This window comes from Phascolarctos cinereus, unplaced genomic scaffold (genome assembly GCF_003287225.1).
Source record: "Phascolarctos cinereus isolate Bilbo 61053 unplaced genomic scaffold, phaCin_HiC Scaffold_5;HRSCAF=322, whole genome shotgun sequence".
NCBI lineage: Eukaryota > Metazoa > Chordata > Mammalia > Diprotodontia > Phascolarctidae > Phascolarctos > Phascolarctos cinereus.
The window spans coordinates 255,946,016-255,967,641 of NW_027555958.1; the positions used below are offsets into that span (position 1 = coordinate 255,946,016).

General features: G+C 38.7%; 1 long non-coding RNA gene and 1 other non-coding gene across 2 annotated transcripts in view; one reads left to right on the forward strand and one right to left on the reverse strand.

The window, feature by feature from the left end:
* The window catches only part of LOC110194456 (uncharacterized), a 92,326-nt gene extending 81,769 nt beyond the window's left edge, over nt 1–10,557 (forward strand). Inside the window, exons 4-5 of the long non-coding RNA XR_002320705.2 lie at nt 1,901–1,954; nt 10,235–10,557. This is a non-coding gene — a long non-coding RNA (uncharacterized LOC110194456). The remainder of the gene's footprint in view (nt 1–1,900; nt 1,955–10,234) is intronic.
* On the reverse strand, nt 4,607–4,678 carry TRNAA-CGC (transfer RNA alanine (anticodon CGC)). The gene has a single exon. It is a non-coding gene; the product is annotated as a tRNA-Ala (tRNA).
* Nucleotides 10,558–21,626: the final 11,069 nt, after the last annotated feature.

Consider the following 21,626-nt stretch of genomic DNA (forward strand, 5'->3'; position numbering starts at 1 on the left):
GAAATAAGACAAAAAAGTCACCACATATCAAAAAGTGGGATTAATCATGGTAATAAATATAAAAGCGGAATATGATGCGAAACCACATGTTTTATTTTGCCCAGAATTCCCTGGCCACTTGGCAACGAAGCATAAAATAGATGAAGGTGGTAACTGCCCACTATGGTTGACAGAATCAGAGATACTTTGTCCTGTCTGGGAATTTTACCTTTACAGTCATATGATCGTCGTCATAGTCGTTATTATTGTCAGCATGGCGTGCCTACATCAGAGAAAGTGCTGAGCTCTATGAGCAAAGCAGAATTGAAGTAGTGGAGATGCAAAAATTTAAAGAATCCACCCCAAATGTTCACATGGGCTATTTGTGCACGACCTGTGGAAGAATATTCTGAGCTCATATTGGTCTGATCAGCAGCAGTCCGACACACAGTAACTTGACTCTAGCATAGTCATTTTGGTCCTCTTGGAGAACCAAGGACAACAGCTAACTAACCAATATTGCTGTCTTTGTTATCCTCTGTCTCATGGTATTATTTTCAGTCAATAATATTTTCTCTTTTGTCTTTAATTAAACATTGATATATTTTGTTTTACATCGTCTTCCAATATATGCCTCTTACCTTTCTTGTAACAAAGAATTTAAAAAAGAAAAAAAAAGCAGGTCTGCAAAACTAACACACCCAAAGAATGTATACCGACATCCAAATCCATAGTCCCCACCTCTGCAAAAAAAGGGAGAGAAGTGAACTTTTTCAACTTTCTCTAAGAATGGGCTTCTTGGTCATTAAAATTACAAAGTGTTCAACATCGTTTTTTATTATTTTTCCTATTTATGCTGTTCTCTAAATATCACTGATAATGCTGTGCCACCACATAACTTTCCAGAGGTTTCCTAGTGAATTATGTGGATAAACAAAGCACAAAAATTATCTGGTTTTGGCAAGACCAATAACAGAAACCATTCCCTAGGGACTAATGAGGCTAGTCAATTTGACTAGTCTCTAATGTATGGGACATCAAATTCTCCACCTTATAATGTGAGATAAAAAACAAACAAAAAACTTCACAATTTGAAAGGTAAAAAGCAATACCCCTAGATCCAAACCCCTAGAAGCTAGGGATTCTTAACAGGGGAAAGAGGAGGCCTTGGATAGACTACAATGAGTCTTGGATAGAAAAAAATTACATCTATCTAATTATATTAAATAAGTTAACATGTAAAGCATTTTTCAAACCTTAAAGCATTATATCAATGCTAGCTATTATTATCTTTAGTTTTACTAATGTCAAACCTGTATAAAAATTAGGCTTACAAGGTAGTCAATACATAAAGTAAGGCCTTTATTCTGGGTCAAAGAATTGTAATTGAGAACAATGCAGTGTCTTAGGGTAAGAGGAGTTACAAACAGAAGTTATATAGACCCAGGAGGAGCAGCTACACAGATAGAAGGAATAGTGGGTGGTTTACTAGTTATTTATTGTAGGGTGATAGCACATTCCCATAAAAATCACAGGATTAGTTTTAGGTGCTCGTAGAGTAAGCTTGTAGCTTGTAGACAGAGTCACCTGTAAGTCAACAGAATTGCTGAACTGCAGGAAGGGAGTCATGGCAGAAGTGTCCTTGGAGTTATCTCTTTCCAGGAACAGAAGCAGTTAGAAACAGCTGGCCATAGCAGATATTCCCAGGTGTTTACCTTGGGGGTAGGGGATGATTAGAAATTGCTAGTCAGAACAGGGTAGGGATCCCAGAGTTTTCCAGGGCGGCTTCTAGGGCTTGACACTAATATTTAGTAATCCAACAGGTTTTATTTTATGCATTTAAAAACATTACTCTGAGAAGGGGTCTATTCTACCAACTGAAGCACATAGCTATCATTTCTGTTTGCTTTTTTGATAGCAGATGACAGAGTATCTTGAGTTGGAAGTGTGCAGGTGACCTTGTGAGTTCTAAAAGGTAAGACGATCCTAGGAGGGCTCTGACATGGCAACTGTGGTGTCCCCAGAGCAGATGGAGCTTACAGGAGGAAAAACATTTGCTCTGGAACCAAGCAGGAGCTGGACCTGAGCAACAGAAAGAAAGAGTCATTTACTCTGGTGTATTTTTTTGTTTGCTTTAATCTGGGTATCACTCCAATTTCTGTTCCATAAACCAAATCAACTACTGGGGTAAGGACTGGGGTAATATGACAAAAACTGCTGGGAAAATTGGAAAGCAGTCTGGAAGCAATTAGACTTAGATCAGCATCTCACACCATAAACTATAATAAGTCTCAAATGAGTAATTGATGTGTGTGTGTGGTGTGTGTGTGTGTGTGTGTGTTTGTGTGTGTGTGTATAACAAATGAGAAGAGCAGGGAAGGAGATACCTTTTACAACTATGGGTAGGGGAAGAACTCTTGATCAACTGTATAGAGATGATCACAAGAAATAATGGACAATTTTGGTTACATAAAATTGAAAAGGTATTGTGCAAACAAAATCAGTGTAGTTAAAATGAGAAGAGAAATGGTTAACTGGGGAAAAATCTTTGCAACAAACTTCTCTGATAAAGCTGTATAGGGAATTGATGCACATTTATAAGAATAAGTTGTCATTGTTCAGTTGGACTGTTCAGTCACTTTGTGACCAGACTTGGGGTTTTCTTGGTAAAGATACTTAAATATTTTGCCATTTCCTTCTCCAGCTTATTTTGTGGAGGAGGAACTGAAGCAAACAGGGTTAAGTGACTTGCCCATGGTAGCTAGTAAGTGTCTGAGGTCAAATTTGAACTCAGGAAGAAGAATCTTTCTGACTCCAGGCTTGGCACTCTGTCCACTCTGCCACCTTGCTGCCTAAAGAACAAGAACTATTCCCAAATAGGTCATTCTTTGGCCAAAAATCTGAACAGGCAGTTAGTTTTCAAAGGAATAAATCCAGTTTATCAAAAACCATGTAAAAATGCTACAAATCACTAATAGAGAAATGCAAATTAAAAGTCTTAAAAACCTATCAAATTGTGCAAAATAACTCCTAATAATATCTTTGATTTCATCTCCATTAGTGGTATATACACTCTTTTCATTTTTGGTACTAGTGATTTGGTTTTCTTCTTTTTCTTTTTTAATCATATTAACCAATGGCTTATCTTTTTCATTGCTTTTTTCAGAAAGCCAACTCCTAGTTTTATTTATTAATTCAATGGTTTTCTTACATTCAATTTTATTTTTTTTAGGGGGAGGGCTAGGCAATGGGGTTGTGACTTGCCCAAGATCACACATGTGGTAAGTGTGGCATTTGTGAGGTGGCATTTGAACTCAGGTCCTCCTGACTCCAGGGCTGGTACTCTATCCACTGTGCCACCTAGCGCCCCTTACATTCAATTTTATTAATCTCATCTTTAATTTTCAAGATTTCTAATCTGTGGTTTAATTGGGGATTTTTAATTTGTTCTTTTTCAAGTTTTTTAAATTGCATACCCAATTCGTTGGTCTGTTCTTTCTCTATCTTATTGATATGAGCATTTAGAAATATAAAATTTCCTTTGATTACTGCTTTTGCTACATCCCCTAAGTTTTAGTATGCTGTCTCATTATGGTCATTCTCTTTAATAAAATTATTTATTGTTTCTATGACTAGTTCTTTGACCCACTCATTTTTTAACACTAGGTTAAGTAGTTTCCAATATAAGATACATTTCCAGACATAACCAATACAACAAATATTTGTTTTGCTTAATTATATTTATTTGTTTCAAGAGATGACTTTTATTGGGAGGAGAGGAGGAGCTGGAAAGGAGAATAGAGGATAGTGATAGCAATGTGGGGGAAAAAAAGCTTAAATTAAACATAAAAATACACAGAAGGGAGAATAAGGCAGTTCAGAAGAGGACACTACATTTAATAAATATTTTTAAAAAACAAACTACCTTCAATATATTTACAATGTCATTAAAAAGTTCATCTTCCTACTTTCTTTGGAAAAGTGGAAGCCAAACGCAGAATGTGGCATATGCTATCAGGTGTACTTGTTAAGAGTTTTTTGTTTTTGTTTTTTTGCTTTGCTGCTTTTCTTTGTTTCAAGGCAAGAAGAACGAACAGTGATTTTGTGGGTGGAGGGTGAATAACCAGAAAATACGGGGATGACAAGAGGAAAGGCATCAATTAAGCTTTAATTAAACACTCACCCACACCCACCCACCCACCCACCCACATACACCCAGCCAGTATTCCTCTTCTCCAGTTTGAGTAGTCATATTAATTCCATCTGAGAAGCCCAATCATGTCTCCCAACGTGTACCAAAAGTAGAAGGGACAATAAGTGCTCCGTTGGTATGTACAGCATGACTAATAAGGTTACACTACCATGGGAAAAGAGCGGGGCGGGGGGAAGAGAGGGGGAGCAGGGAAGTGAGGGGAGAAAAAATCCAACACATATCTGTGTATATAGGTAAATATAAACACACAAAGAAGTGTATATATACACAGATGTACACATCGGGGTTACGGTAATGGAATTACAGGAGGGGCGGGGCTTTTGAGTTTCGTTTTGCTTGTTTGTTAGCCCTAGGCTACATAGCGCAGTATGTATACGTTAACATTGGATCCTGGGGAACTCGCAAAACGCAAAATGGAGATGCCGGGGATCGAACCCGGGGCCTCATACATGCGAAGCATGCGCTCTACCACTGAGCTACATCCCCAAACCGCTAGGTGCACTTTCTAGTCAGCTTTCCTGGAACTTATTCACATCTAATGATATCTGCAGGATCTTTCAGTTTTTACCAGGAGAGAAAGTTCTGCTTCGCTCATTCATCAATTGTCGAAGCGGGGCGGTTTGACGGCTTCTGGAGCAGAGGGTGCTCTCTGGCCATCCTGGTCTCCCTCAACCTTTCTCTTGCCCCGCCCCCAGAAGAAGGAGGACATGAGTGATCTCTAGGGTCCCGTCTTCCCTGGAAAATTTCAGTACAATGCTTCTTCTCCTAAATCTTCTTTCTCTTTTCCTGACCTTTCCCCGAAAACGTCTGTAAATAAAGTTCTTTTTAAACAGGAAGAGCTCCTTGAATAGAAATGTTAGGGCAGAGGTCCTTGTCTGGAAACATGATTGATGACAGTCTCCGAAGACTCAGGCTTTGTTCTTTTTAGCTCCTTCCTCCTTTCCTCTAAAGGCTACAATTAAGTGGAGATATATTTATTTATAGATATAGATATACACATACACATATACATATTTACACATACATACACATATACATACGTACATATGCTTTCCCTGACAAATTTTACTTCTGATCTTTATTATGTTTCTGCATTTATCTTATTTCCTATCCCTTCTGACTCCTCTAATTTACTACCCTGCCCTCCTATTACTTAACCTAACCCCTTTCCAAGGATCGCTCCCCTATCCTCCCATTCCCTTTTGACCTATTCCCTCACCCTCTCCTCTAGAGATCTCTCTTATCTTCCCAAGGATCCCTCCTTTATCCTCCTATTCCCATTGATCTAAACATCCTTCTGTACCCCTTTTTAACCTATTCCCTCACCCTCCCCTCTAGAGATCCCTCCCTTATCCTCTCCCCTCTCCCTATCCCCTTCCTGTTTTATTTCTTCTGAATTTAGACTTTTGTACTCTTCTAGATATATATGTATTGCTCCTTCTTGAACCCATTCCCAATGAAAGTAGGTTTCCAGAACTAACAACCCTCCTCCCCCATCTAATTCCTCTGTATAGGTTCTTCCTCTTTCACCTCATTTGTATAAGTTAATTACTCTTTTTAGCTGTTCCTAAATGGTTTTAGTTTTAAAAGTCATATCATAGTCAGGTCTACCCCAATCTTTTTTACGAACTACCCAATTACTAATAACAATCTTAGACATACATTTTACATTTTACATACATAAAAAGTAAACAGTCTGTCCTTATCGAGTCACTTGTAAACAGTCTTTGGTATGTACCTTATGTTTCTCTTGGCTCTTGTATGTCACATCTTCTATTAAGTTCTGTTTTTTTTTTTTTTAAAGAAAGTCCTGGAAGTCTGACAGTTGGTCAAATGTCCATTTTTTTTTCATTCAGTATTATGCTTAACTTTGCTGGGTTTGATATTTTCTGCTGGAGCCCGAGTTCGCTTGCTCTCTATATATAGTGTTCTAAGACCTACAGTTCTTTAGTGTCTCTGCTGCTAGGACTTGTGTGATTCTAATCGTATTAAAATTTTTTTTTCTTGTTGCTCTTAATATTTTACCCTTGAGCTTGGGGTTTTAGAATTTGACTATAATATTCCTGTGAGTTTTCCTCATAGAATCTCTTTCAAGTGGTGATAGATGGATTTTCTTCTGTTTCTAACACCCCTTCCCCCAATGCTTCAGGACAATTTTCTTTAATTATTCTTTGTATTTTTGTATCAATATAATATTGATACAATATTCTTTGTATTATTGTATCAAAATTCATTTTTTGATCATAGCTTTCAGGTAGTCTGATTATTCTTATGTTTTCTATTCTTGATCTGTTCTCCAGATCAGTTGTTTTTCTTATAAGATGTTTTACTTTCTCTTCTATTTTTTCATTCTTTATATTTTGTTTTATTATTATTATAATTATTTTGGTGAGGCAATCAGGGTTAAGTGACTTGTCCAGGGTCACACAGCTTAGTGAGTATCATGTGTCTCAGGCTGGGTCGTCCTAACTTCAGGGCCTGTGCTCTATCCACTGCACTACCCAGCTGCCCCTGTTTTATTATTTCTTGATCTCTTACAATTTTGTTGGCTTCCCCTTGCCCAATTCTAATTTTCAAGGAGTCACTTTCTTCCTTAAGACTCTGGATCTCCTTTTCTAATTGGTTGACTTTCTTTTCATAATATTGTTTTCCTTGGATTCATTCATTCATTTATTTATTTATTTTAGTTTTCCCTCAATCTCTCTCAGTTGATTTTTAAAAGTCTTTTTAAAGTTCTTCTATAAATTCTTTTTGGACAAGTGACTATTTGACATTACTCTTTGGTGTAGAAGAGGGTTTCTTTGCTTCAATATCCTCCTCTGAAGATGAACCCCAGTCTCCTCTATTCCTGTTAATATCTTTCTATGGTTGGATTCTTTTCCCTTTGCTTGTGCATTTTTTTTTTGTAGTAATAGTTTAATTTTTGTAATCACCTCTAGTCCTGTGGTGTGGGGGACGGTGCCTCTGGCCTCAGATCTTCAGTTTTCCCCTCTATCCTGAACCAAAGCCAAACCTCCAGACTCCTGTAAGTGCCCACAGCCAGGAGTGTCCCACCCCGCTGTTTCTGCACTCATCAGTTGGGCGCTGATTCCTTCTTGCCCCCAGCTGCGTCTCTGTAGCACAGCTGGGTCTGTCATTCCTTGTCAGCAGAGGTTCCCTTGATTTTCCTTAGCTCAGACGTCCAGCTCCCCTGACTGTTCCAGGGGTTAAATTTCCTGTGTCTGGGGCTGAGGCAGCCTCCCAAACCAGCTAACCTCAGAGCGTGCTGCTTATTGTTTAAGTGGATCCTAGCCTGAAGGGTCCTTCAGGACCTTACTTTTCACAGGGACCAAACCCTGTCCTGGATTTTTCTTCTGATCCTCTTGGATGGTCTCAGGAGGATTCCTGTTTGCCTCTATATTCTTTATTTTTACCCACACTTTGTTTTCTCTGAGGCACTATTTTATCAGTCTTTTGTGGAGGAAAATCTTGAGAGCTTGGATTTTCTGACTTACTCCACCATCTTCCCAGAATCCTCTTGGAAGACTTCTTGTTGGCCACATATTCAAAACAAAGTCAGGAAATTGGAACAGAAGATTGACTTAGAAGGTTTATACAGCTTAATAATTGGGGGGGGCATGTACAAGGAAAATATTGATGTATAACTACATTTTCGTAGTGGAAAACTATGTTATAAGGCATACACTGTTTTGTGGCAATATCCAATCTCATAGTCTTGGGAAAGTCAGTAGCAGGCCTTTTCTCCATCAAGTTAGATAAGCCATATTGATGTCATACAGGTTCTTTACAGCCTGATTTTTGTTGTTCTCACCATATACAAGCAGTATCAGGGTATTTATTGTCTTCAATTTTCATAAGCACTCAATGGTCAGGAAAATTTGACTATGGCATAACAACCAAATTTTTTCTCCTAGGACTACTTTTCTGAGGTTACTTGAGCTGTCTTAGAGGCTAAAGAGCCTTGGATCCTCAGAACATGCGAAGTGTTCAGATTTTCTCCTTTTTGTGGTTATATAGGTTCCCCTTTACCTTTGCCTTCTCGGCCTTTAACTTGTCTTCTGTCTTGCGGGGAAAGGGATAAAATCATTGTCTTCTTCGCTTTCCATGTCTTCATGGGTGAAAGCTGTATAAAGACTTTGAAAAGAGCTCTGTGAACCATTTTGAACCCCCAATCATTTGAGAAAGGTCTAAAACCTGGATTGGCCAGTCAGGAGAAACATTTTTGCCCCACTCTGAACTTAACTTACCATAATGCTTTATGTGCTCTGACATAACAGACATGCTTTGCTTTGTTTTCTGAGTGAACCCAAAATGCCCCTTTCTGTGTCAGCAGCCACAAGGTCAGATGAAGCTGACCATGAGCATTCTTTTATTTATGACTACCAATGACAAGGCATCTTGAACCGGACACTATCTTGAATAATGGGAGTTTTCTTATCTTGATATTTTATGAGGGGCAGCTAGGTGGCACAGTGCCTTGAAGTCAGGAGGACCTGAGTTCAAATGTGGCCTCAGATCAAACACTTGACATTTACTAGCTGTGTGACCCTGGGCAAGTCACTTAACCCTGATTGCCTAAAAACAAAAAAAAAGATATTTTATGGACACGTTCTACTATGCTATGCTATGCTACATATGTGTGTGTATGTGTGTATGTATATAGTCATGTCATTGATAAAAAAAAAAGAAAACCACAGACATCCTGGATCTATAATTTCAATGAACACTGTGACACTTCTTATATCTTATTGTATTTGCAATATGTCTTATTCAGAAATTCCTTTCTCATATTATGGTTAACAAATATGAAGACTATAATTTTGGTTGACATAGGCATCCTGAGTTGGGATCACTCTAAGTCATACCTGCACAACTTGGCAGTAGGTAGGGGCCAAAATTAAAATAGGCTAAACTTTTTTGGGCTGCAGATAGATTTTAAGCAGCTCACTTTCCAAGTAAAGGTATAATTAATGATTCAACTATTTTTCAAATGAACCATATTAAAAAAGGGGAAATTTCAATTAATAGCAATTAATTATACTTACTACTTAAGATTTTTATTTGTCATGAAATCTCTCCTCTCAGACTAGAGACAGACTGATGACGGTTGGTTGCCCCGGGTCACGTGACAAACAGGAGAGAGTACATGGTGGCAACCCACCTGCCAAGTTACTCAATGGGCACAATAGTGACTAGCGGGAGGTGGGTTAAGTGGGGCATGGACAAAGCACTTGCTGCATCTTTATTTTCTTTTACATCCTCTACATTTGGCCTGCCCCAAATCCTTTGGTGGCTGCAAGCAGCTGGAGGGCCATGTGTTGCTCAGGCCTGCTCTAAGTGTATAAAGGGCCTTATTCAGCTTGTTTACCTCTGAGTTCAGAATTCTTTTCTGACTCCCATACAATGCATGATTCTCTGGCTTAATGAGAATAAATAAGGGTGTTATATACCACATGTCCAGCTTCTGTTTGTTCCTTAGTCAAACCTTTGGTAAAGTGAACCCCATTCTGTCTGTTCTTGAACAAATCTTTGATTAGGCAGAACCTGATTCTGTTTGTTTCTTTGGATCAAACGTTTAGTAAATGGTTGATGGCTCATATTTTATTACAAATCAGAATCCTCTGCAAAGGAGATATCTGTAACAATGTAAGAATGTGAATGTGTAGTGATGTTGCCAGTTGCCTGGCTGATTCTTGTATGTATATCAATGACTTCTTGGCAAAATCTCAGTTTTGTGGAAAATAATAACCTTGTTGCTATGGCAGCAGCTGTAGTACCAATATGGAAAACATTTTTCTGGAAATAGTAGGGATGGAGGTAAGGACATCACTAGTTAAAAACATGATCTTGGTTTCCTAAGTTTCCTCATCTGTAATAATAATAATAATAATAATAAACTTGCTGCTCCTATTGTCCTTGTGAGATAAGTTAATATTGTGTTATTATATTAATAAATAATTATTAATTTGTGATCCACCCTTTTCCTTTTATTTCTGTTAAAATCTAGAGGAGTAACCCCCTGTCTTTGATCTCTTCCATTAGAATTTGGGGTGACTCAGCTCATGAAGGAGAAAACTAGCTAGAGAGGTCAGATGGAAATGGCTTCCCCTTGCCCAGATGTCTTGCAGCTGCTGAATCTCACATCAAGCCACATTCTCAGCAGGAGGAGCTGAAGACTTTTAAGCCCACCTCTGCATTAAATGTTCACCAATCAGGGTTGAGTTTCACTTGTCAGAGGAGTTCCATTTCAGAAGTGACATAAGGTGTTTGAAGGTCTCCCTTGGGGTCTTTCCTTAGGTAGAGAAACTATTGACCATCAATTTATTGATTGCACGCTAGCCAAATTAATATATTGATTTTTGATTATCCAGAAACTCAATCTCTTGGGGTTTCCATTTGCTGTATTTCATTGCATAACTGTCACACTCTGTTTTTTTTTTCAGTCCAAAAATTGGTTTATAACCTTTCATCAGGTAATAGTCACATGGTATAATTCTATCTGTCACTCTGCTTAAAAGGTAAACAGAGCAGCAACGTATTCACCAGCAGCATATGGATATGCATTTATCTCTCGTGCATTGCAAGCCCGGAGCCTAGAATTCTCAGCATAGGCACTTTGTCAGTATATTTCTGAAAACTGACTTGCATGGTTTGTTTAGAGCACTGTAGTACTAACAGTATTGTCACTCAATGAAGAGCTGTAGGTGCAAGGGGAGTGGGAGAGCAGGCAAATTGCCATGAGTAAGTCATGTGATATGGTGAGGTTCGCAACTTCTCGAGCTAGCTAAACTGTACAGTTTGTCTACCAACGATACCTTAACATGTGAAGCATTTCCTTCTGATTATGGGTAAATATAAAAACTTCTGGGCTTCAAGCTGAAAGTGATTGTGTTCACTGAACAGCAGGGCAACAGAGCTGCAGAAAGATAGTTTTCAGTGAGTGAAAAGTTGGTATGAGATTGGTAGAAACTAAAAGACAATTAATACTGGCACACACTTTAAAAGCTTCACATAATGGTCGCATCCCACTTTTTGACAAAAAATTTGGCATAAAATCTGCAGCGATTATGTGGTAAAATATGGTATCTCAATTGGTGACCTACAAAGGGACCAGAGCTCTGGACCCCATATTCTTATGAGAAAACTCCCCCATATCATTTTGGGCTCAAGTGGAAAATTTGTCCACAAGGGGAAACTTTCTGTCAGGGATTCTGGCTGTGCAATGACTCTCTCCCTGTCACCAACAGTTAAATCTACTCTGGGTAAGAATATTCTGTCTGTTTCCTTGTGCTGCAGCTTCTAATAAATTTTCACTCTCATAGGGGGTCTTCAATAAAATGTGTTCTAATTGACAGAGGTCTCCTGAAGTAGACCAGGAAGATAAACTGTGCAATTATTGGCTGCTTCAGGATTTGGGTTTTTGTAGGATTCTGTCTCTGAACCTCAAGCTGCATCACAGTGTATTCCAAATCTTTGCAGGAGGTAGGATTTCAAGAAATGGGTAGTCTGAGCCATTAGATTTGTGAGACAATAAACTTAAACATTGCTTTAGACCAGTAAGTCTGAGTATGATAGCAGGTCTCTGTATGGAGACATATCAGATTAAATGATTCAGTGCAGAGCCTAAAAACCAACCAGTTACCAGCTAGGTGCTGTGTGTGAAAGATTTCCTTGAGCAGAGAAAGTAATTAGGTATTTTTGTTCTGTGTGGGGGAAAAAATTGCCTTGAGCAGAGGAAATAATGGGAAAATTAATTTTTATTTCTAGTCACTGTATTCCATGGGTGTGTTCTTGTCTGTCTTTGTGTCTTTTTGTCTCTGTGTGCCTAAAATTTGACTTAAAGATCAGCCTTATTTGCCTGTGTGTGCTTCTGTGTGACATCAATTGCACTAGGCAAAGAGCCAAGAACGGTGGTGATGGTGGTGGTGGTGGGGTTCTTGACCAGATAGACCAGCAAGATTTTGTCTAGAAGCACTTCTGCTGCCCCTTTTGTCGTGTTATCAATGTTTAAAGGGAAAGAGAAAAGAGAAACTTTAAAAAAAATCTCTTTCTGTCTTTTGATTGTAGCCAAAATTGAAAGACAGAGAAGGGGATCTTTTCCCCAATTTATAGAAGTTTGTAATTGTAAACTAATTGGAAATTTGTGGGGGTTCTCTAAATTGTGAATTATATGCTAACTTTATCATAGTAGATCTCAAAATAACAGTCTTTTGAAATTTGTTTTAAGAAAGTTAAAATCATATAGGCAGATTTGAAAGTAGTATCAGTTAAGGGATGCACTCGCGGATGCATGCATGAGTGTGTGTGTGTGTGTGTGTGTGTGTGTGTGTGTGTATATGTGTCCTCCTGCAAGTAAAAAAGCAAACTGATTTTCTTTCCCCTTGTGGCAGATCAAGGGGTGGGGGGGAGAAGGTGTGGTAACAGCAGCCACTCATCTTTGGCTCTAGCTGATCATTGGGTGCTATCAGGATGATGCCTTTTAATTCCTTTAGGGAAAGATATATGGTCCCTGGGCTCACCTGCCATACAACAGAATCTGACTGTGTGAACCCAGTAATAGAAAATTAGTGCTGGAAATATGTCCTGTGCCTTTAATTTTTAAAAAAGCAGACCAGTGTCTCAGTTGAGATTAATTGATAGTTTCCCCACCCACCTAAGCCATGTGGCCCCTCTGTAAGGGATTTTGGCCACTCCAAAAGACTGAGTCAGAAATTTAACCATAAGATTTAACCCTAGGTCAGCTTAAGAATTTTAAAAAATAATTGGAACTTAGCAAGAACAGCATAGCCAAAGGGATTCCCTTAAATGAGAAAACAAAATAAAAGGCAGTTAGGTAATTTAAAACCTTCTCTACTAATGTTATTTCAATTAGATGATACAAGCCTTTCTTTCTCTCCCATCTTTTCACCTGGAGAAATAATGTCCCTAGGTCTGAGGAGAATCCAGAAGTAATAGATCATCTTAATGCTATATTTAAAGGTTACAATTCTACTTTGAAAGATGTAACTGACTTCGATCTCCCCAAGTGAAAGATGAGCAGTTTTAGCAATAAGAGAAGAAAATGAAACTGAAGGAATTAGAATAAGCAATGAAGAAACAAAGCTATCATTCTGCAGATGATATGATGGTATACTTAGAGAATCCTAGAGAATTAACTGAAAAAACTAGAAATAATTAACAACTTCAGCAAAGTTGCAGGACATAAAATAAACCCACACAAATCTTTGGCATTTCTATATGTTACTAACGAAGTCCAGCAGCAACAGATAGAAAGAGAAATTCCATTTAAAGTAACTGTAGAAAATATAAAATATTTGAGAGTCTACCTGCCAAGACAAATCCAATCAACACAATTACAAAACACTTTTCACACAAAGTCAGATCTAAATAATTGGAAAAAATATCAGTTGCTCGTGGGTAGGCCGAGCTAATACAATAAAAATCACAATTTTACCTAAATTAATTTACTTATTTAGTGCCATACCAATCAAACTACCAAAAATTATTTTATAGAGCTAGAAAAAATAATAACAAATTTCATCTGGAAGACAAAAGGTCCAGAATATCAAAAGAATTAATGAAAAGAAATGCAATGCCATACCAGATCTAAAACTGTATTATAAAGCATTAGTCATGGAAACTATTTGGTACTGGCTAAGAAATAGAGTGGTAGATCAGTACAATAGGTTAGGTACAAAAGATGCAGTAGTCAATGACTATTGTAATCTACCATCTAAAAAAACCTAAAGACTCCAGCTTCTGAGATAAGAATTCACTATTTAACAAAAACTGCTGGGAAAACTGGAAAACAGTACAGCAGAAGCTAGGCATAAACCAACTTCTTCCACCATATACCAAGATAAGGTCAAAATGGGTACATGATTTAGACATAAAGGGTGATGCCATAAGCAAATTAGGAGAGCAAGGAATAGTACAACTGTCAGATCTATGGAGAAGGAAAGAATTTATGACCAAACAAGAGATAGAGAATATTATGAAATGTAAAATGGATAATTTTGATTACATTAAATTAAAAAGTTTTGCATAAACAAAGCCAATGCAACCAAGATTAGAAGGGAAGCAGAAAGCCAGGAAACAATTTTTACAGCCAATGTAAAGGCCTTATTTCTCAAATATATAGAGAATGGGGTCAAATTTATAAGAATACAAGTCATTCCCCAATTGATAAATGGTCAAAGGATATGAACAGGCAGTTTTCAGATGAAGAAATTAAAGCTATCTATAGTCATATGAAAAAATTCTCTAGATCACCATTGATTAGAGAAATGCAAATTAAAACAACTCTGAGGTACCATATTATGCCTGATTTGCTAATATTACAAAAAAGGGGAATGATAAATGTTAGAGAAGATGAGGGAAAATTGGAACACTAATGCATTGTTGGTGATGGTATTGGAGTTGTGAACTGATCCATCCATTTTGGGGAGCAATTTAGAACTATGCCCAAAGGGCTATAAAAAATGTGCATGACTTTTAATCCAGCAACACAACTGCTAGGTCTGTATTCCCATAAGATCATGAAAAAGGGAAAAGGACCCACATGTACAAAAATATTTATAGTAACTCTTTTTGTGGTGGCAAAGAATTGGAAATTGAGGGGGATGCCCATTAATTGGGAAATAGCTGAACAAATCATGGTATATGAATATAATGGAATATTATTGTGCTATAAGAAATGATGAGCAGGCAGACATCAGAGAAACCTGGAAAGAGTTACACAAACTGATGCTGAGTGAAGTGAGCAGAACCAGAACATTGTACACAGTACCAGCAACACTGTGCAATGACCAACTTCGATAGACTTAGCTCTTCTTAGCAATACAACTGCAGTGGGAAAGCTGGTTGGGAGTAGGTAAGAATACCGAGCCCTTCCAAGCAGGTCTTTATTGTCGTAAAAGCAATTGGAATTAATGGAATTAAAACAGCTCAGGATACTGGTTGGTTGGGTGGAAGGGGAATGGGAACTTGCTTATATCAGAGCTGAAGGGGGAGTAACTTATGGAATTTGCTATATTGCATAATCTTTGTGCTATACAGGCAAAAAAAAAAAAAAGGCTTGCGCCTCCACGGTACTGAGTCTTCCCCGGTGGCTATCATGAAGTAGCTATACTTTCACTCTCGAGTCCCTTCATTACCATATTCATAAGATGTAAATGGAGACTTTGACATCACATAAGTTACTATCTGCATTGAGAAGTCTCATTGCACTTTCGTAGTCTTGGGAAAGTCCCTTGACCACAAGGTTGCTGGTGATAGGATGGGCTACAGAGTGGTAAGGTTGTTTATTCAGCACATGGCGGAAGTAGTTGTCTATTCAGTATATACGGGAAATAGTTGTCTGTGCAGCATATGGGGGAAAGAGGTAAGGATATAGGGTAAAGAGTTGCCTAATCAACATATAAGGAAAGGATGGGGTCTCACTGTTCTGGGGGAAAAATAGGACTTTGCTGTTCCTACTCCATAATGACCTAAAACAATTCCAAAAGTCTCATGATGAAAAATGTTGACCACATCCACGGGAGGAACTATGGAATCTGAATGTAGATTGAAGCATACTATTTTCTCGCTCTTTTTTCCCTTCCTTGTGATTTTTCCCTTTTGTTCTGATTCTTCTTTCACAATATGACTAGTGTGGAAATATGTTTAATATGATTGTACATGTGTAGCCTATATCAAATTGCATGCCGTATTGGGGAGGGGGAAGGGGGGGAAATTTGGAACATTAAATCTTAGCAAAGTGAAAGGGAAAAGAGAGATGAGTAGTTATAGAGGCAGCTAAAGATTAGTCCCAATAGAAGGAGGAGTCCCCAGTTGGCCTTTCTAGGACCCCAATAAACTTGATGATTACTGTTCACAGACAATCTTTGCTTAAGGGTATGAATATTTATGCTGCATGCCCTGCAAACTGGAATAGGTTCCAAGAGATAATACCAGAGGGTGAGAATCCTAATCATTTTTACAATAGGCTATGCAAAAGTGTTAAACTATGTTGGAGGCTAGACCCCTTTTGTCCAAGAGATACTCATCATTTGTACCCATTTTGTTAATCAATCTCTGCCTGAGATACAAAAGCATTTTCACAAGAAATACGACCATGTAGCTGATTAGAGGCATTGCCAAAGGGCAATATCTCTGAAGGAAAAGAAACAGAAGAAAAGGAGAAAGAGGAAACCCAGGATAAAAAGGAATTGTAGAAAAAGAACAATAAGTTAAAAATAAATCAAATTTAAAAAAAAAGAAAAGGAATAATCTGTTATTCCAATGCAGCATATTTCAGCTCAAACCACCCTTCTTTCAGGAGCTACTATACAGGTCATTAGAGAAGCTGTTGTATAAGTTAATTTGGAGGCTATATCTGGGCATTTCAAGTGTTTCTATTGTGGAAGGAAAGGTCACATTGCTCAAGACTGTTTTAAGAGACAAAGGAACCTTAAAAGTCAAAGGAATGGTGGTAAGGGTTATCCAAGCAGCAATAATGCATAAAGCGGGAGGGATGAAGGCTATGGATCTCAAAGGTAGATTTTCTTTTTTCCCACACCCTAAGATCCCAGCACCTGCCTTTCTCTAGATGTTCCTTTCACCCCCTTGTTCCCTTCACCAATTTTAGAAGATGAATAACTACTCCATTGTTAAGGTATCCAGTAGGAATTTAATGCTAACTGATTAACTGAAGCTGAGTATGGAAAGGAATTTTGTTTTAACTTAGAGGAGCAGCAGCTAGAGGGAAAGTTTCCTTCCTGCTTTCTTCTTATCCCTAAATCCACCTGTGAACTAGTGGAGATAAAATCTCATGGACAGATTTAGGGTCTCTGATGGTATTCTGTTTCCTACAAATTGCCCACTCAATATCTGATATCAGGAAAATGTGTTTAAAACTGCAAAAATAAGCTTTTGTCATTTAAGGCATACTTTGATCAAGGTTTCTTTATAGTGGCCTTAAATGCAAGCATTTAGAATTTTAGCAACTTATGTTTAAAATGTATGTTACCATTGTAAAAGATGTTTCTATAAGAAATGTCAGTAGTGTGTGGGACAGAGACCACTTACTCAAAAATAAAAACAAAGACTTATATACCTTGAAAGTAGAAAAGGAGTTTATTGCTTTCTCATGAGAAAGGGTACTGCTCCTGGTCGCCATTGCCAGCCAGGAGAGTGTGAGTTCATTACAGAAATCAAGGCTTATTTATACCCTAACTCGAGCTCCTCCTCCCTAACCCCCTTCCCCTTATCCCATTGGCTGGGCTTTCAGGGGGTACAATCTATTCAGGGAGACACAAGTTTGCCCAGAGACAAGAAAAGGCGGGAAGTTTTTCCAAGGGCAAGCAGTTCAGGTTGGGTGTAGGGCTATTCTTTCTGCTAAGTACTTAAAAATAGGGTCTGAGCTGCGGAGGGTTTTGAAAGCAATAATCAAGAACTGTTAACAAGAACTATTGACCCTTTGAGGAGGCTTCACTTCTGAGAGATCATCTCTCACAGTAAGATTTGAAAAATACAACTCTCTTGACTTATGAATTACAAAGTATTAGCTCTCTCCAGATTCTGAAAAGAGAAGACAGTATGATTTTATTTGGAAGACTGCTTTGAGTTGATCTCTGTAGATATTATAACAGATCAGCTGTTAACAAGGTTGAGAGAACCCAGAACCTTATTATGCTTCAACAAGCCTCCTAAAAGTTTTCTTAATTATTAAAAACACACAATGAATTAAAAAAAATGTGTCCCACAAAGTTCTCCTGGGCCTAGGAATAGACAGCATAGATTCTATCTCCTTTTTGGGAGAATGGGAGAGGTATGGAGCTCTCGAATCTCCTATAGAACACCTGAATTGCTTGATTAGTAATCAAGCAATAGTATAATTATGATTGATAAATTAATGAAGAAAATCACTGTGTTGTTGAAATTAACTCTATGGCTTGGGAAAATAAGGTTGTAGCAAGACATTGGTTTTACTCTACATGTTATTATTACATGTGCTAAAATTATGAAGGAAATATTCAATAGAATATTGGGGTGGTTGAAATATATAATCTGACCAAATAAGGGCAAGTTGTGCAGTCTGAGTAACAGGTTTTGAGATTTCAGAAGAGAATAAAGCTTGAGGGAAAATACAGAAGGTAAGTAAGGTTTGAGCTTTTGAACTCTAGGGGGGATATGTAAAAATGAAAAGGTTAAAGCACGTGGTGAGGATTTGAGGAAGTTTGACTTTAAGTGGGAAAATTGAGAGCTATAGTAGTAATGAAAAATTGCAGCTTGATGTGAAAATTGATAGAGGAGGTTACAGAGGGTTAGGAGAAAAATTGATAACCAATGTGTTCCTAAATGTGATAATTGGGGTAAATTACTGTCACTTTTAAAATCTTTGGTAGTGGATTAGCTAGAATAGTGTTAGACAGGAGCTCCTCAGCTCCAGCCTCTGCCAGGTTCACTCCAGATACGGTTAGACAAAAGAACAACAGTGGAGACATAATAAGGGGTTATATTACTTTATTTTCAATGGCTGCTGGTCAAGACGAGTGGTATGGGCATCTGCTCTTACAGCATCTGTCTAATCATTTTATTCTGGGGCGGCAGGCTGAGACAGGGTGTAGGAGCATCCAAACCTTCCTCCTACAGCACCTGCATTCACATTTCTTGCTTACTGACCAGGGCTAGTTTGACATATATTAAAGAAACATATGTTGTTTTTGCTCAGTCGTGTTTGATTCTTCATGACCCCATTTGGGGTTTTCTTGGCAAAAATGCTGGGATGGTTTGTAATTTCCTTTTCCAGCTCATTTTACAGATGAGGAAACTGAAGCAAACAGGGTTAAGTGACTTACCCAGGGTCACTCAGCTAATAAGTATCTGAGGCTGAAGAGGTCTAGGACTTTTGGAGTGCTGCTGGAACCCCAAGATCATGGTACCAGGCCCTGCCTGAAAGAATTTCACTCAATCTTCTTCAGCCAGAGGAGAAGTTTATTAGTGATAAAATACTTAGGTCAGGTGACACCTGTAAGGACAGGCGGCCATCAGAAAGTCTCAGCCCTTTGAGCATGAGATTCTCAGCCAGGTGATGCCCGTAAAGACAAGCAGGCACGAGAGGTTCTCAGCCTTGTGGGCATGATATTCTCAGCCCTGAATGAGGGCCAGGGTAGATCTTATATACTTTGGGTGACCAGGGAAGGGTCTGGGAAAATGGTCTGGGTGAGAATTCCCGGAGATTGGAATGTCTAAGAGATTGAATAGACAATGGGAATAGATAATGAAGGAACTGAAAGGTATCTGAATGAGATTAAAAGGTAGGCTAAGACTTTCAAAGGGAGATGAGGGGCTGGGGCCTGTAGACAAAGGGGAGCCAGATTCCCTTTGGTTCAAGGGGTGAAGACCTCAGCTTGGGCCACACCCCATCAAGGCAAGATTTGAACTCAGGAAGATGAGTCTTCCTAACTTCAGGCCCAGCACTCTTTCCACTGTGTCATCTAGCTGCCCTAGAGAAATAGATGGATAGTGCAAATATGGTGAGTATGAATATATATAATCAGTAAACAGGTTAACTGATTAATATGTAACATGCTTTATGGCTCAGAAAAGTAGGGTTAAAAAAATTCAGACCATGAACAAATTTAACATCTTTGTTCTTTTCTTTGATGCTAGCCCTGAGAATACATAAATAAAAATGTTTCATTGACCCTGACCTAATGAAAACAGACTCACACAAAAGAAGACTCACATCTCTATGCTATGAACAATTAATTCTCAAAGTCAGTCATGTTGCAAGCCAGAATCCCTCTGATAAGGATGGGATCTAGACCCCAAAAAAGAAAAACCCTATTCTTTCCCACATGGCCAAATCTCTGGCATTCTCCTGAGGCTATAATCCCATCAACTGGCTTTTCATAGTGGCTATACCCAATCTCCCCATGCTGTTACCCTTAACCTAGCCTACCTCTCCATTGTTTTACCTCCCTATGGCCCCTGACCATTTCTCACACTTAAGCCTAGCTAGGCTCCATTCTTCCTTGGCTACATGGTCCGGGTACCAGGAGTTCTGTTCACCTCAGCTTATTGGCCACTCCCATCCAGATCTTCCTTAGACCTCTCCTCCAGTCACCCCAAACTACTTGGCCACTCCTAGATCCCTCCCATAGTCTTTCTGTATATAAGGCCCATCTTGTCACCATTAAAGGCTTAGATTCTTAAAATTTAGCCAATAGCTTACTAATGTTCAGACTCCTTAAGTGTCTGCCCAATATGAGAGATGTTCTAATAAACCTTGTCTTTGGCTGAAAAAAGGCTTGGGTCAAATTCTTTCGGGCAGGATCTGCATGTTGTGATTTTGGGGTCCCAGCACCCCTAAACCTCTAAACCTCATCACCTCCACCAACACACACCATCCCTTTTCGTCCTCTGTCACTGTCTCAAACAATTCAATGTTCAAAGATTCCGTGATTTAGATTTGGGAATAGAGGCAACAGCTGACAGTTGCTAATCATTTTCCCAGAATCCTTGGGAAGGGAAGTGGAGAAATATCACCAACACATCAGAGAGAGGAACAATTCTATATATAAGGAGAGACAGGGGAAGTAATTTTTTGTGCCGTTGTAACTGATGAATAAAAATGAAATGGTCCTTACCCTCAAGAAGCTTACTTTCTATGGGAAAGAAAGATATGTTGAAAGTTTCTAGGGAGGTTAATTTGTTTCCTTCTGTCAATCATATCAGGGTTTGTTCTAAAACAAGAGATGAATTAGGTTGTGTCAATGTTTTAATTTCTCTCTAGTTGGTGACATGCGTTGCATGGGAATTATAAGTCTAGAACTGGCTCAATTTTGGGGCTGGGGCACCCAGCTCCTTTTCAACAGGAGCTGATATCACCCCACCTCCCAACACAGGAAATACCTCTTTTATCAGACACCACCCCCTCCAATCATACCAGCCCACTCCCAGCCTTGGGCTATCTGGGCAGAAGAATCTGTCTCCACCCAAGCCTGTGCTGAACACAGTGGAACTTCCATACCTTTGATTAAATCAATTCAGTCTAGGGTTGGGGTTTGACCAGGATAAGACTCAATGTAATCTCATTATCAGTAATGTCCTTCTGAAGAACTTTGGGAGAAAGGGGATAGGGTGGAGGGAGCTCTGAGTCTCCAAGATACTGATTACAAAGAAAAATGGTGTTCCCCCCCCCATAGCTTTGTTAGGTATTGGGGGTGGGGATAACTCTATACAAGAGCCAGCATCGAAGGATTTTGGCTTTTGTGTAGAACAGATAGTTAGCTCAACCCACAGACTCAGAACAAGACATTCTTCTAGAAGCTCCTGGAAGAAACTTCTAGACTTGTCTCTTCAAACTTTAATTTTTTACTGGAAGCCCAGCAAGTTGGGAAGAATAACCTTTGGTAAGTCTTGCCAGTATATATAAGTTTTGTGCACC